The sequence below is a fragment of the Macaca fascicularis genome, chromosome 8 (genome assembly GCF_037993035.2).
Source record: "Macaca fascicularis isolate 582-1 chromosome 8, T2T-MFA8v1.1".
NCBI lineage: Eukaryota > Metazoa > Chordata > Mammalia > Primates > Cercopithecidae > Macaca > Macaca fascicularis.
In genome coordinates this window covers 111,653,863-111,667,376 of record NC_088382.1, presented here as the reverse complement: position 1 = coordinate 111,667,376, position 13,514 = coordinate 111,653,863, and the positions used below count along the sequence as shown (strand labels likewise).

General features: G+C 40.6%; 1 protein-coding gene across 12 annotated transcripts in view; it reads left to right on the top strand.

The window, feature by feature from the left end:
* NCALD (neurocalcin delta) overlaps positions 1 to 13,514 on the top strand; it is a 444,446-nt gene that overhangs the window by 67,618 nt on the left and 363,314 nt on the right. For 2 of the 12 annotated variants that reach the window (XM_065519489.2, XM_065519487.2), the window contains exon 1: positions 6,459 to 6,542. The exons of the other annotated variants lie outside the window; for them this stretch is intronic. The gene's annotated coding sequence lies outside the window, so the exon portion shown is untranslated. Of the gene's footprint in view, positions 1 to 6,458; positions 6,543 to 13,514 lie in introns of those variants that run through there. 12 annotated transcript variants of the gene reach the window in all.

Below are 13,514 nucleotides of genomic sequence, written 5' to 3'. Positions count from 1 at the left end.
GCAAGGCTGGGGTTCCCATAAATCCTAGTTGAATGAGCGAGGGCATGAGTGGATGGGGAGACACTTAGGGAAGAGTAAAGCGCCAAAGAATAAAGCACAGCTTCTAGGGCGCTTCCCGCTGACAACCCTCGACTTTGCACACTGGCTCAAACACTGTGTGAAGAAAGTTTTCATTCCTGTGTGGTATGTAATTTTTGTACATTTCATATCATTAGACCACCAGATTCATGGAGCAGCTACTACCCGTAGACACTGCACTTGACCCTGAGGTTTCAGAGGTTAATAAGCTTTAGCTGCTATCCCCAAGGGGCTCTCTGTGGAAGCTGTTTGCTTTGGACCTGCATCACTTGTAGAAGTAGAAAGGGCTCAACAAGTGTCTGAGAAAGGGAGTGAATGATGTTCATACAAAGAACAAAAGAACTGAAAGTGATTCAGCAGGTATTATTTGTATTTGGTGGACCTGGGTCCAGTGGTGCCGTGGAGGTGTGGGGAGCCATCCATTCATTCTGCCTCGGCCTGCCTTGCCCTGGTGGCATCTGTTTCAGGGACATGGGGCTGGGTTAAAGGAACATATACCTGACTCGTACAAGCATCCAGTGACCCTTCCGCTGAGCCCTGGCAGTGTTGGGGAGTGGGTGTTGCTAGTACTCTCTCCTCTTGGTGTAGATATTCCCAGATTTCTGGGGCTGCAGGATAGATGAGGAAGGGTTAACTCTAGGGCAGTGACAGCTGAATATACAGCATAAACAGCATTTGGGGATGAGATCACTTCTGTTTTGGGAACCTACAGGCAAACACAGTTGCATTTGTTCGTGTAATCATTGCCTTGTTTGAGGTTGTTTATGTTTAGAAATTCATGCTGGAATATTTATCAGTTGGGGCACAGAAACCAACTCTGGCTACTGAAGCCAAAAAGGAATCCGCTATAGGCCATGGAGCCGTTCCCAGGATTGAGGGAAAAGCATGAATTGTACATGAACCTGGTCTCAAAAGGAAGTGGGGGCAATTCTGGGGTTCTAAATCCTGGGAAACTAAGGGATAGTCTTTTCAGGACTCACCTCAGGATGAATCAGGAGCTGTTTTCCATCCTGAAGTTTTTCCCTGGAGATTCAAATTCCTGGAAGAGCAAGTTGGCTGGGTCATTCTGCCCGTCCCCTTAGGTCACTAAAGGAAGTCAGGTGTGAATGCTGGGAAGGCAGAAGCTGGCAGCTGTCCACCCTGACTGTGAAACGATATTTTCTTTCTCAGGCCTCCCTCTTCCTAATCTCTCCGGTCTATTTCCTTTGAAACAGGCTTTCAAGAGTAGTTTTGAACTTTTAGAGCATTGCTTGGGGCTGTAGTGGACATGTTGGCAACTGCAACTGGAAGAAACCATGAGAACAGCATGGAGGCAACAGATGGAAAAATTTGAAGTTTCATTTAAATAATGATCTTAAAAAATATGTCCCTTTATCTCCTTATTCCAGATCATCTGGATGATATTAATACCACAAGCACCTATTCCTCTACTCATTCATTTTTAGTGCATTTGGATTTTCTGAAGCATTGGTCGGTCCTGAGTAGAAATTCATTAATTGTCATGGTCTAATGAGAAAAAATAGGCTTAATATAAAAATAATGCATCTGCGTCAAGTATAGGCCAAATGATATCACAGAGTGCTGTTTTTAGAAGAGAGAAAAATGTTCGGGAAATGGGGTCTTTATGTGGCACGTGGCAGCTCAAGCATGATGAATGCAAGGGAATCTGGGCCATTGCAGTCAGCACCATATTCAAATCGAAAGCAGCAACTTAGTTTCAGCAAAACAATATAATTCTTTACATGGCACTAATGGTATTTTGAGTTTTATTGGCTTTGCAGTTTTGGGTTAATTTGTGCATTTATTTTATAGTGGTATGAGACTACAAGCATATAAATCATTTTGTAGTTCTATATATTTAAGTGAGTTATAATAAAAATAACTGGGCAACCCTGGTGGTCCTTGAGGATTTTTTTTTCTTTAAAAGGAAAGTACCTTATTCAAGTTTTAGAAATGCTAGCCTATGGGAGATATTTGCACCCTCTCTGACTCTACCTCTATGGGAGGAGACACAGGCTAGGCTTGGTCATGTGACTTGCTTTGGCCAGTGGGATATTATCTGACATGAAAGCAGAGACTTTATAAGAGCTTGTGGATTGGCTTGGCCCCTTGTACTCCTCTCTTTCTCTAGGAGAAGATAATGTTTCAAATGCTGTTGGTTCAAAGAGGATAACAGACGTGTAGAGCCTATCTGAATCCCAGCTCAGCCAACCTGGATCAGCTAAATTATAGCCAAACAACAGATCTGTGAGCAAGAAATAAATGTTTGTTGTTGTGTTAGACTGAGATTCTGTGGTTGTGTGACACACAGCATTGTTGTGGCAATAACTGACCGATATGGTCTAGTATGTTGATGAGGTGGCCACACCCTGGAGCATGTGAGCACAGGATTTACTGAGCACTTACCATATGCCAGTCATTGTGGTGGATGCTGAGGCTACAACAGTGAACAACAAAGACCAAGTCTCAGTCCTTAGGGGGCTTCCATTCTGGTGGGTGTTCAATAATTTTTGCTTGACTATTTATCTGATGAAAGCTTTATTTTTCCTTTTCTCAGAAAGGCAGACTACCTCTACTCTGACTTTTGTTGTTTGTTTTTGAGACAGCAGCTTGCTCTGCCACACAGGCTTGAGAGCAGTGGTGCAATCATAGCTCACTGTAACCTTGAACTCCTGGGCTCAAGGGATCTTCCCCTCTCAGCCTCTCCTGCCCTCAAGTGATCCTCCCACCTCAGCCTTTCAAAGTGTTGGGATTACAGGCGTGAGCCACTATGCCCAGCTAACTTTGACATTTTTGAAAAGTGAAACATATAGGTAGATGTGATCTTATCTACATATGGATTTTATATTTAACCAAAAAGTCAAGGAATAACTTGGCTAGTGATGTCACCATTATCATCAAAATTCCCTTTGTTAAGGCATTTGCTTCTCTTGACTCATGTCTAGAAATGTCTACAAAGAATATAAAAATAGATGAAAAAATAAGAACATCATCATTTTGTCTACCAATTTTGCTCGTGGTTGATTTTGCTTTATACAAAGTTTTGACTGGGTTCCATAACTAAAAATAATCTCCCTGTGTACGTGAAATTTCACCAGGGTAGATGCGCTTGTATTTATGCACGGCTGAAAATTCTGCCGAGTATGGAGGTCTGTGGCGGCTAGGCTGGAATGAAAACACAGTCCTGGGAGGGGATTTGAATGTAATGTTGAATACATTTAAAAATATTATTCAAATGACTGCAAAAGTTCATTTTTATGAATTTAGGACTATTGGGAATCAGCAGCAAAATTTCACATTTCTTGTTTCATGGAGAGCAGGGCTGAAATGCAGCTGCATATATTATATTCAGCTCTCGGAGGCCTTAAAGCGGCAAAGCCCATTTCAGATTTAACTTGAAGGAGTTGTCTAGGCCAGCGCTGGGTAGCTAGTAATAAATAGCAGGCAGTTTTGAAAAATAATCTGTTGCACTCTGGAATGTGGTGAAATTTGGAATATTTTTGCTTTGGTGACCAGCTCCCTTTTGTTTAGGTCCCAAATGTCAGTGGTCCGGGGGGTGGGGTGGGGTAACCCTATGGACACAGTCATGAAGTACTTGGATGTCCATCAGAGCCATAAAAGAGATTTATCCATTCATCCTGGGGACTCCTTCCCATAAGTGGGTATCTGTAGTTCTCAGAGAGAATCTGATGCTTTCTCCCTGCTCATTCTGCAGATGGTCATTCTGTAGAGACTCAGCTTGACTCACTGTAGTCTTCTGGATGGGATTTCTTGTTCTTTCTCCAGAACCTCTGCTTTATCTCACTGAGTTTTCACTTTTGGGGAGGGGAGAAAGGAGTAGATTGTTTGGGTGTGGGATGTGTTGTCGGGGCAGGAGTCTGGGACAGCTCTAAGTCTGAAAGAGCACGATCAAGCTAAATCGTGGAAAATGAGGAAAAGTGGCTTTTGTCGCTTTGTTTCCAGATGTAAATAACACTGCCAAGCCACGCAGAGTTGGAAGAGAATTTTAAGTATATTTTGGAAATGTTAACCATATTGTTTCACCTTGTCCTCATTCTTTTTGCTGCTTTCCCACTTGCTTAGAAACAATGTTTTACTTCTGGTAAAGAAGTTAATGTTTTTGTTTTTTTGGTTTGAGTTAAGCCTGAAGTACTCGGGACACAGATGACTGATTGTAATGCAATCTTGTCAGATCTGCCCTCAAATCTGTTGAATTTTCCATACTTGTCTGACAGCCCTGTGCTTCCCAGGCCCACATGCTGTGGCTGATCTGTTTTAATCATCAAGCTCTGGGGTTCAGTCAAGGGAGAGGTGTTGCCATTGTCAATGGAAAAGAATAAGCATTGGGAAACCTGAAGCTAAATGAGGGTCTGGTTCCATCAGAAATAGTTCTGGGTGGTCAGGGAAAGGAGGAAGGAAATTAGTATTTACCTAATCCTACCTCACCCAGCCAGTGCCTGGACTCAGAAGTGAGGTCTCAGACTGGTTGTCCAGAGAAGCCAGAAGTGGTCAGAACCAGAGATCCAGGGTGATCTATGACCTAGAACATTGGTTTTCAAAGTGTGTTCTCTAACCAGCATCGTCTGTATCACTGGAACTTGTCAGAAATACAACTTGAGGCCAGGCGTGGTGGCTCATGCCTGTAATCCCAGCATTTTGGGAGGCCAAGGTGGGCAGATCACAAGGTCAGGAGATCGAGACCATCCTGGCTAACACAGTGAAACACTGTCTCTACCAAAAATACAAAAAAAATTGGCTGGGCGTGGTGGCACATGCCTGTAGTTCCAGCTACTCGGGAGGCTGAGGCAGGAGGATCACTTGAACCTGGGAGGCGGAGCTTGCAGTGAGCCGAGATTGTGCCACTGCACTCCAGCCTGGGCGACAGAGCGAGATTCCATCTCAAACAAACAAACAAACAAACACCAAAAAATACCACAAAACTTCATGGCCCTACTCCAGACCTGCTGCATCAGACACTCTGAGGGTAGACCCCCTGGCAGCTGGGTTTTACCAGGCCCTCTGGTGGATCCTGATGCCTGCAAAGTTGGAGAACCACAGTCCTATCTTTAGATAGTTAAAGGGCACTAAGAACCCCAAAATCTGTCACTTAAGACTGGGACAGGGAGTGGGGTGTTCAGGTCTCACCAAAGAAAAGAAGACTTTTCCCTTCCTACCTAATAGTTAACAAACTTAGCAGATAATTCTTATGAGATCATTAAACACTCAATCTTTTTCTTTCCTAAATGGTACTGTAGCATAGCAGTGATTCATGGAATATTATAAACCTAGAAAAATGAGTATTCGGATCCTATTTTGATATTTTACAAATGGTTTTACATGTTTATAGCCTGATTTCATTTCTGTTTGCCTTGACTTCTTTTAGAATTCCAGTCTGTAACTAGAAGTGTTATAAACATCCTTTCATCCATTTGTTCGTTCAGATATCAGGGACTGCCTGCTGTGTGTTAGACCCTGAACTTAGATGAGAACACATGGTCTTTGCTATTAAAGATACATAGTATAGGGAGATGATGGAGTTCTGTTTATAATAATAATCACAATATACCCACTTGAGGTGAATATTTGAAGATTTGGGAGCAAAGAGGATGGAGTAGCCCATCAAAGAACCTTACAAGAGGATGTCCTTGGAAAGCCCTCATGGAGAAGATGATATTTGAGGAACAGAAGGGAATGAAACATTTACCATGTAGTAGAGGTAGGAGAGAATGTTCTAGGTAGAGGGGAATACATATGGAACTATATTTGCTGTAACAAAGTACCACAAACTTGGTAGATTAAACAATACAAATTTATAACTGTAGATCAAAAGTCTGACGTGGGTCTCATTGGGCTAAAATCAAGGTGTTGGCAGAGTGCATTTCTTTCTGGAGGCTTTAGGGGACAATCAATTTTTGTGCCTTTTCCAGCCAAGAAAGGCCATCTGCATTCCTTTCCTTGTAGCCCCCTCCTTCATCTTCAAAGATAGTAACGGTGGACAGAGTGCTTCTCGCACTGCCGTTTGTTTGGTTTTCTGGTTGGACCAAAACCAGGTTGGACCACCCTGAAAAACCTATGATAATCTGCCCATCTCAAGGTCATTTATCTTAAGTATATCTGCAAAGTCCTTTTTTGCCGTGGGGAGAAATATACTCACAATGTTCTGAGAATTAGACCATGGGGCATCTGCAGGCCATTATTCTGCAGCCACCATGGATGCCTGAGAGTGTAGACTGTTTTAGAAAGAAAAAGAAAGCCCAGTGTAACTGTGCCAAGGCCAACAGCGAGGGAGAGAGTGCTGCTGAGAAATGGAAATGGTGTGTGGCAAAATGGAACAGGTGACGCTCTCAGCAGAGGTCCGAATTTTAAAAATATCAGTGGCTGACTTAATTCAGTTGATTATTTTAAAGAAGCAATTTCTTTCTTTGTGGGGGAAAAATGAATGGCGCCCAGAGGGACAGGTATAGGTAAGTAGAAAACATTCCGTTTCTTCTTTTTCTAGTTTTTCTTATTTTATTTATCTGTCTAACTCACTGATCCAGAAATTTATTGGGTAAGCCACTGTGAATGACAGGAGTTTGGGTGCAATAGATATGCCTTTCAATAAAAAACTAGTCATTGAATTGCTATAGTAAAAAACTTTATATTCACATTGCCTGAGGGGTGCATTCAGGGTGGACACAGTGTTCCTGTGCAGTAAAATAATGGTAAATCTTGCTCACCTTCCTTTCTAACCGTGTTGTTTGACCTGTGTTCTCATTCTTTTAGCTGCTTTCCCAGTTAAAGATGGCACATCATAAAAGGAGACCTTGCTGGCTATTTTAAATCTCCTAACATTTAAATCTCTCAGCTGGAAAATTATCTTCCTTAGTACTCTGGAATGCATCTTCAAATGTTCATCAGCTGATATTTATTGAATACTTTCTGTGAGCAATAGTGGACTTTAAATTGACTGTAACCTACACACCCTTTTCTGATCCAATCTCCAGCAAATATTTTATTGTATTAAAAGCTCAGACTCTAAGAGCTTAGTATTCAAGTGCTTCATGCCTCAAAACTACCTTGATTATTGTTATTCAAAATTTTTTTCCTTAAAGGTTCACCCCTGGGAAAGGATAAGAGGAAAGGAAAGTTAGGCAGTGAATGTAAGCTGGATCTGAGAGATAGATGTGGAGAGTGTGGAATTAAAAGAAGTAATTTTAACCCAAACTGGGAAGAGTAGTAAATCGTATGGTCACGTTGTGAAAGCATGGGCTTTGGAAGAAGGCTGACTTGAATTTAAATCCTAGCTCATCAAGGCAGGTGGAAATCTAAAATGAAACAGTTATTTTTCAGTAGAGACTGGAGCATGAAAATTTTAGCAACATATATTTCTATCAGGAAAACTATAAAATATAGCCAAACGTGCCCAGAAACAACTTCTATTAAATATCTGGTTGTGCATTGCAAATCTTCTTTGGTATACTCACAGATGCTGAGGTCGTAAGTTGAAGAAGTCTATAAATAGCACTCTTCTTTCCTGCTTGAGTTTAGAACTAATTAAGAAAGAGATACAGGAGTCAGACTGATGAGAAATATCTATCTATCTGTCTGTCTATCTATCTATCTATCTATCTATCTATCTATCTATCTATCTATCTATCTACATGTACGTGTGTGTGTGTGTGTGTGTGTGTGTGTGTGAACTAGCCAAGTAGAAGGGAGAATGTTCTAGGCAGAAGGAAAACCATGTGCGAAGGCCCAGAGGCAAGGGGGAGCATGTAGAGTAGAGAAATTACAGACTTTTTGGTGTGTCTTAACATGAGGTACCCACAAATGAGGCCAGAGGAGTAAGCAGGGGCAGATTACAAAAGGCTTTGTAGGTCACTTTAAGAGTTTTCACTTGATCATAGGGTTGTTAGGAATGTTTGAGGGACAGCTGTCAGGACTCTTGGTGAAATCCTTGTAGCAGTTACTGTCAGACTCCACTTTCTTCTCAATAAATGCAGAGGTTGTATCTCTAACATACGATAAGCACTTGAAGTGATGGCTGCATAGCCTGTGGTCTTGTTTCTCAGCATGAGTACTCGATGATGTAAATCCTGTCTTCATCCAGTGTTTAAGAAATAGAGTGAAGTCCTGAGCCATGAGAATTGCTCACTAACTGAGGTGCTCCAGCTCGAGTGCCTGGACTCGAGAGCCGTAGGTGTACGGCATTAGGCTTCTTTCTCTAAAGAGACTTTAAGTCTCATCAACTAGGATGGGACAATGGAACAAGTCTTTGGTCAGATAGAGAGGGAGGATGAAGGTGTGGTAGCTCCTTGTGATTTCTCTCAGCTCAGGAAACCTGTGGCCAAGATGGAGGACTCTAGTCCATGGGATAGCCTGGCATCCTCACCATGACCAGCCAGCTCCATGGGGAGACTCTGGATGGTTTATTCAGTTGTTCAATTGTGTATCCACCCATTCCTTCAAAAATACACTGACTGCATTTACTGACTATTACTATTGAAATGTAGGTGTGCAAGGGTCTGTAATGAACATTGAGGAAGGCATATATTATTGCCGTTTTGCAGATCTGAAAGCTGGCACCCAAAGAAACCAGGTGACTTCCTCATATCTTGTGGCTCTTTAAAAGGGCAGGCTCAAAGTTCTGACTTGAGTTTTCTTCTCCCTAAAGCTCAGGCGCTGAAAACACACACATAAACAAATAAGCAAAAACAAACATAAGCCCCATTGTTCTTAATAGAGAAGGTACACAAATTCTTACTCAAAAATTGAGAAAATAATGCAGTTAAATCACTCCATATGTCTTATGATATTATTTTGCCTTTTGGATAATTTCTAAGATGTGGAATTGTTTAGTTCAAAAGTATAGAAAATGTTAAAGCTTTACAAATGAATCTGGCAGACTGACCTCTGGAAGAGTGCCAAGTTACCTGCCAGAAATTCATGTTCTTCATTATACGACACTCTAAGAGATCACTGAGGATGTAATGAAACATACCTCTCGGTGTTTGTTTTGTGCCAACCATGAGCTCCCTGTGATGAATTTGAAGGGCTCTGTTTTGATCTACCGTAGGGGGCAGGAAAAATGAGGCTTTAAAAGTAGTTTAGTTCATCAAGACCCAGTAGGAAATAAAAAGAACACAATAAGAAAGCTGAGGAAGAAATTTGATTTCAGTTTACTTCTGTTGCAATCAACTGTTCATTGTGAAATTTCACATAGTCGTGTGTTGTGTGTTTAAGAATGAGAGTGGTCCTCTTACCAACTGCCTAATGACTGACAAATATCCACCATTTGTTAATTTGGTGGAAAAAGAGTAAATCAAGCTATGTCTGAGTCAATGGACTATTCAACAGAACCGGCTGGTTCCATCCAAAGGGCTCATTTGGCACCACCATATGCAGGGTAGAAGTGATAGAAACAAGGCAGGCATTTTATGTAGCAAGTTGCTTAAAATAAAAACAGTGAAACGTATAGTTTTATGTCCTTATTCATAGCTAATATTTGTATTTGTCAAGCACTTATATGAAGACACTGTTCTAACGGCTTTCTTCTCTTTATGTCGTGAATGTAGGCTTTTTGCTCTGGCTGTGAGGACAACAGGCCATTTTTGGGTGGCTGGTAAGCAGGAGCAGTGACTGCTCCTCCCAAGGCAATGGAGTCCCAAAGTGCTAGGCATGGCCCCCACCGGCTTTTTTTTTTTTTTTTTTTTTTAAGCATATCATGAATGAATATGACTTAGGTCTCTCTCTCATTCTTGAATGATTTGAGATAGATTTGAAATTGTCTCAGTGGCATCTTTGTGTAAATGCACTTGGCAATCATTTTGGTCCACTCGGCAGATTCCCAGTGGGTTTGGCTCTGCAGTCCTTCCAGGTTGTTCTTCTGAGGCCAGGTCACAGGATGAGTGACCTGGATATTGACATATTGCTCCTCACAGCGACTGCAACATCTCTACTCCCAGCGGCAGCCTGAGAGAGCACCCTCTGTCTACATCTCATCGACACTGGGTGAATTTTAAGAATACCCCCCACTGCCCGATCTGATGGTTCTGGAGGGGACTTGTATTAGTCAGTGTTTTTCAGAGAAACGGAATCAATAAGATGTGTGAGTGGATACAGAGACAGAGATAGAAATATAGAGATAGAGATATAGAGATAAAGATAGAGCTTATCTATCATCTATGAATATATATCATCCTATCATCTATCTATCTATCTATCTATCTATCTATCTATCTATCTATCTATCTATCTATCTATTGGAAGAGAAAGAGAGAGACATATCACATGGATCCTGGCAAGTCTGAGATCTGTAGGGCAGACCAGCAGTCTGGAGACCCAGAGAAGAGCTGATGTTGCTAAAGTCTAAAGGCGGTCTGAATTCTTTCTTGGGGGACCTCAATCTTTTCTGCCTAAGGAGTTCAACTAATTGGACAAGGCTCATCCAAATTATCTTGTTTAGTTATTTATTTTTATATATTTAAGGGGTACAGGTGCAAGTTTCTTACATGAATATACTGTGTAGTGGTGAAGTTGGCCACCCACATTATCGAGGGTAATCTGCTTTACTCTAATTCTACAGATTTAAAAAGCTAATCCCATCCAAAAAATACCTTTACAGTGACATCTAGACCGGTATTTGACCAAATATCTGGGTATGGTGGCCTCGCCAAGTTAATATGTAAAATTAACCATCAAGGGACATTATTCATTTTGTAAACCTCCCTGCCTCTGAGACAATGGCTTGCACATGGTAATCATGTTCAGTGCATGTGTTTCTGACTCAACGTGTGAGTGAATGACTGAAAGAAAGATCTGACTCTGCTTCTATCTTAGTTCTTTACCTGTATGGGATGCCATGAGGGTCAATGAGGAAAATCACAGTTGACATGTTCTACTATGTTAGAAAGAAAGATGTAAAGCGTTTCAAATTGTGTAAGGATCACATATGGATAGAATTGGGAGAGCATTCAATTTGTATGTGAATAAAGAGTTAAGCTTTTTTGTGCATAGTTGGGTAGCTTCCTTATATATATTTTATCTAAATTGGCAAATCAATTTTAAGACTGAGAGTCCTTAAAAATATGCATTTGTGTGTCAGTAAAAGTAAAGTATAAATACATAAAAAATGAGAGGCCATTGCAATCCTAAAAGATTACTGATTCAAAGTCAAAGAGAAACAACATCTAACTCCTCTGGTATATGTTACTGTTACTAGGTGGTTAACATTGCCAGCTCTGGAGCTGAATTGTCTGGGATTCTGGCTCCACTGTGTATTAGCTTTATGTCTCGGTTTTCTCCACTGTAAAATGAGAATAACAATGATCAGCCTCACAAAGCTGCTGTGAGGATTAAATGCATCACACACGGAAAATGCTGCATCCAGTGCCTGACGTATGGTAAATGGTCGAGCAGTGTTACTCATAGCACCTCTCTCCCTACTTAACTGCTTTTACAGTCAGTTAAGAATAGAAATTACATTTTTAAATATTCCAATTAAAAATATTTCCTATTTAAATCTATATTTAAAATACCAAATACATATTTAATATTAGTGTTTACTATTTAAACATCTCTTAATGTTGAGAGGACATATTAAATTAGATATTAAAGAAATCAAGATTTCTTCATTAGGTTTGAATTTCATAAGACATGAAATGAGATTATGATATATGGTGAATTTTTAAACATACATACAACGAGTTTCTGGGCATATTGCTGTTTATATTTGCAAATTGGGAGCTTCTCCTTGTAGGATTCTATAGTTCACTCCAGTAGAAGGATCTGGCTCCTGTTTATGTGTGACTATGAAATGTTTTGAGATTTCTTTCAGGGCAAACTCTGGCCTGTGGGCTCAGTTTGGCCCAATACTTGTTTTTATATGACCCTCAGGCTAAGAATGGTTTTAACGTTTTTAAACGGCTGGGAAAAACATCAAAAGATGGATAATGTTTCATGATACATAAAAATTACATGAAATTTAAATTTCAGTGTCCATAAATGAAATTTGGCGGGAACACAGCCACACTGATTCATTTGTGTCTTCTCTGTGGCTGTTTTTGTGCTACAACTACAGAGCTGAGTAATTTCAACAGGCTCGGAATGGCCTGCAAAGCCTAAAATATTTACTCTCTGGCCTTTAGGAGAAAAGTTGGCCAATTTCATGCCTGTTTCATTTCAAATGTGGGAAAGCAAAGCTGAAGCGGTGAGATTCAGCTTTGTCCGTTTTGGAAACTGTTACCAGGTAGGGGAAGAGATGGAAGTCTTTAAGGAAAATAAAGTTCCTGAATTATGTGTGGATTTAACCACTTCAAGCTCTCCTTACCTTCCAAGATAACACAAGTGAGAATACTTTTGAGAGGGAGAAGTCCTCTATGGCAGAAAGCCTGATGCCTTCAGAGTTGACACCAAAACGTTGTCATGGCAGGTGGGTCTGCTGTCCAGGCAGTCGAGAGGGAGCCTGTGAATGGAGTTCTGTAATGTGTGATTTTCATGAGGTCCTAATGCATTAGATAAAATGTGCCTAACCCAGTGGGGGGGTTTTTCCTTTGGATTTCCATACTCTTAGGATATAGTATTTTCAACTGTGTCATCAAGATTGATCTGCTGCAATTACTGAGATCTGCAGCACATGTTATCAACACATTGGAAGAACTAAGAAGCCTTTCCTTAAAAACTAAAAAAAAAAAAAAAATTATCTTAAGCTGCCAACCATGAAATGCTTTAAAAATAGTTCTTTGTATAACTTCATAAAGTGCTTCTGAGAGATTCTTCCCATTTACCTGGTGTTGATAAAAACCCAAAGAACATTAAATTCAGTTTCTTTGCAGATAGAAAAAGTCTGGTGGGTTTCATTCTCTGGGCAGGTCGCAGTTTGGAATTGTGCATTCTTCTGCCCATTTGAAGTTCTATTTTAGTTTTTGTTGAAATTTCTCTTTCAGCATAGTTCCTTGTTATTGTTCAGAATGAATACCCTAGAGGAATAGCTTCCAGAAGTCTTGTGTTTTAAACATACTGAAGTAATGAAACGTGATAACTTGGCGCACTGTAGTTTGGATTTTGCATAGCACACTATGATTTTGGACTTCTGTGTTCTGATAGCTTAGTCATGAGCTGAAAGGGCTCAAAGCTATTGCCCTTCAAAGTACAGTGCTGCTGAATAACCCAAATGTCAGCCCTGCAACACTGGAAAAGCAGCAGCAGCTGAATTAGCAGAATGCATTTGAGATGCATCCATGTAAATGAGTTTGAGATTCATCCGTTCACCTTTTATAAACCAGTTGACAAAAGAAAGAATAATTGTGCAGAAAAGGCAGTTTTGTATTTTTATAACAATGAAAAAAATGAGTAAAAGTTTTTAAGAACAATTGAGATGACTAGGTAAATTGACAAGATTAGAAACTGTGAGAATTGCTTTGGGGAGTGCAAAGGCTACTGTGGTCCAGCCACAC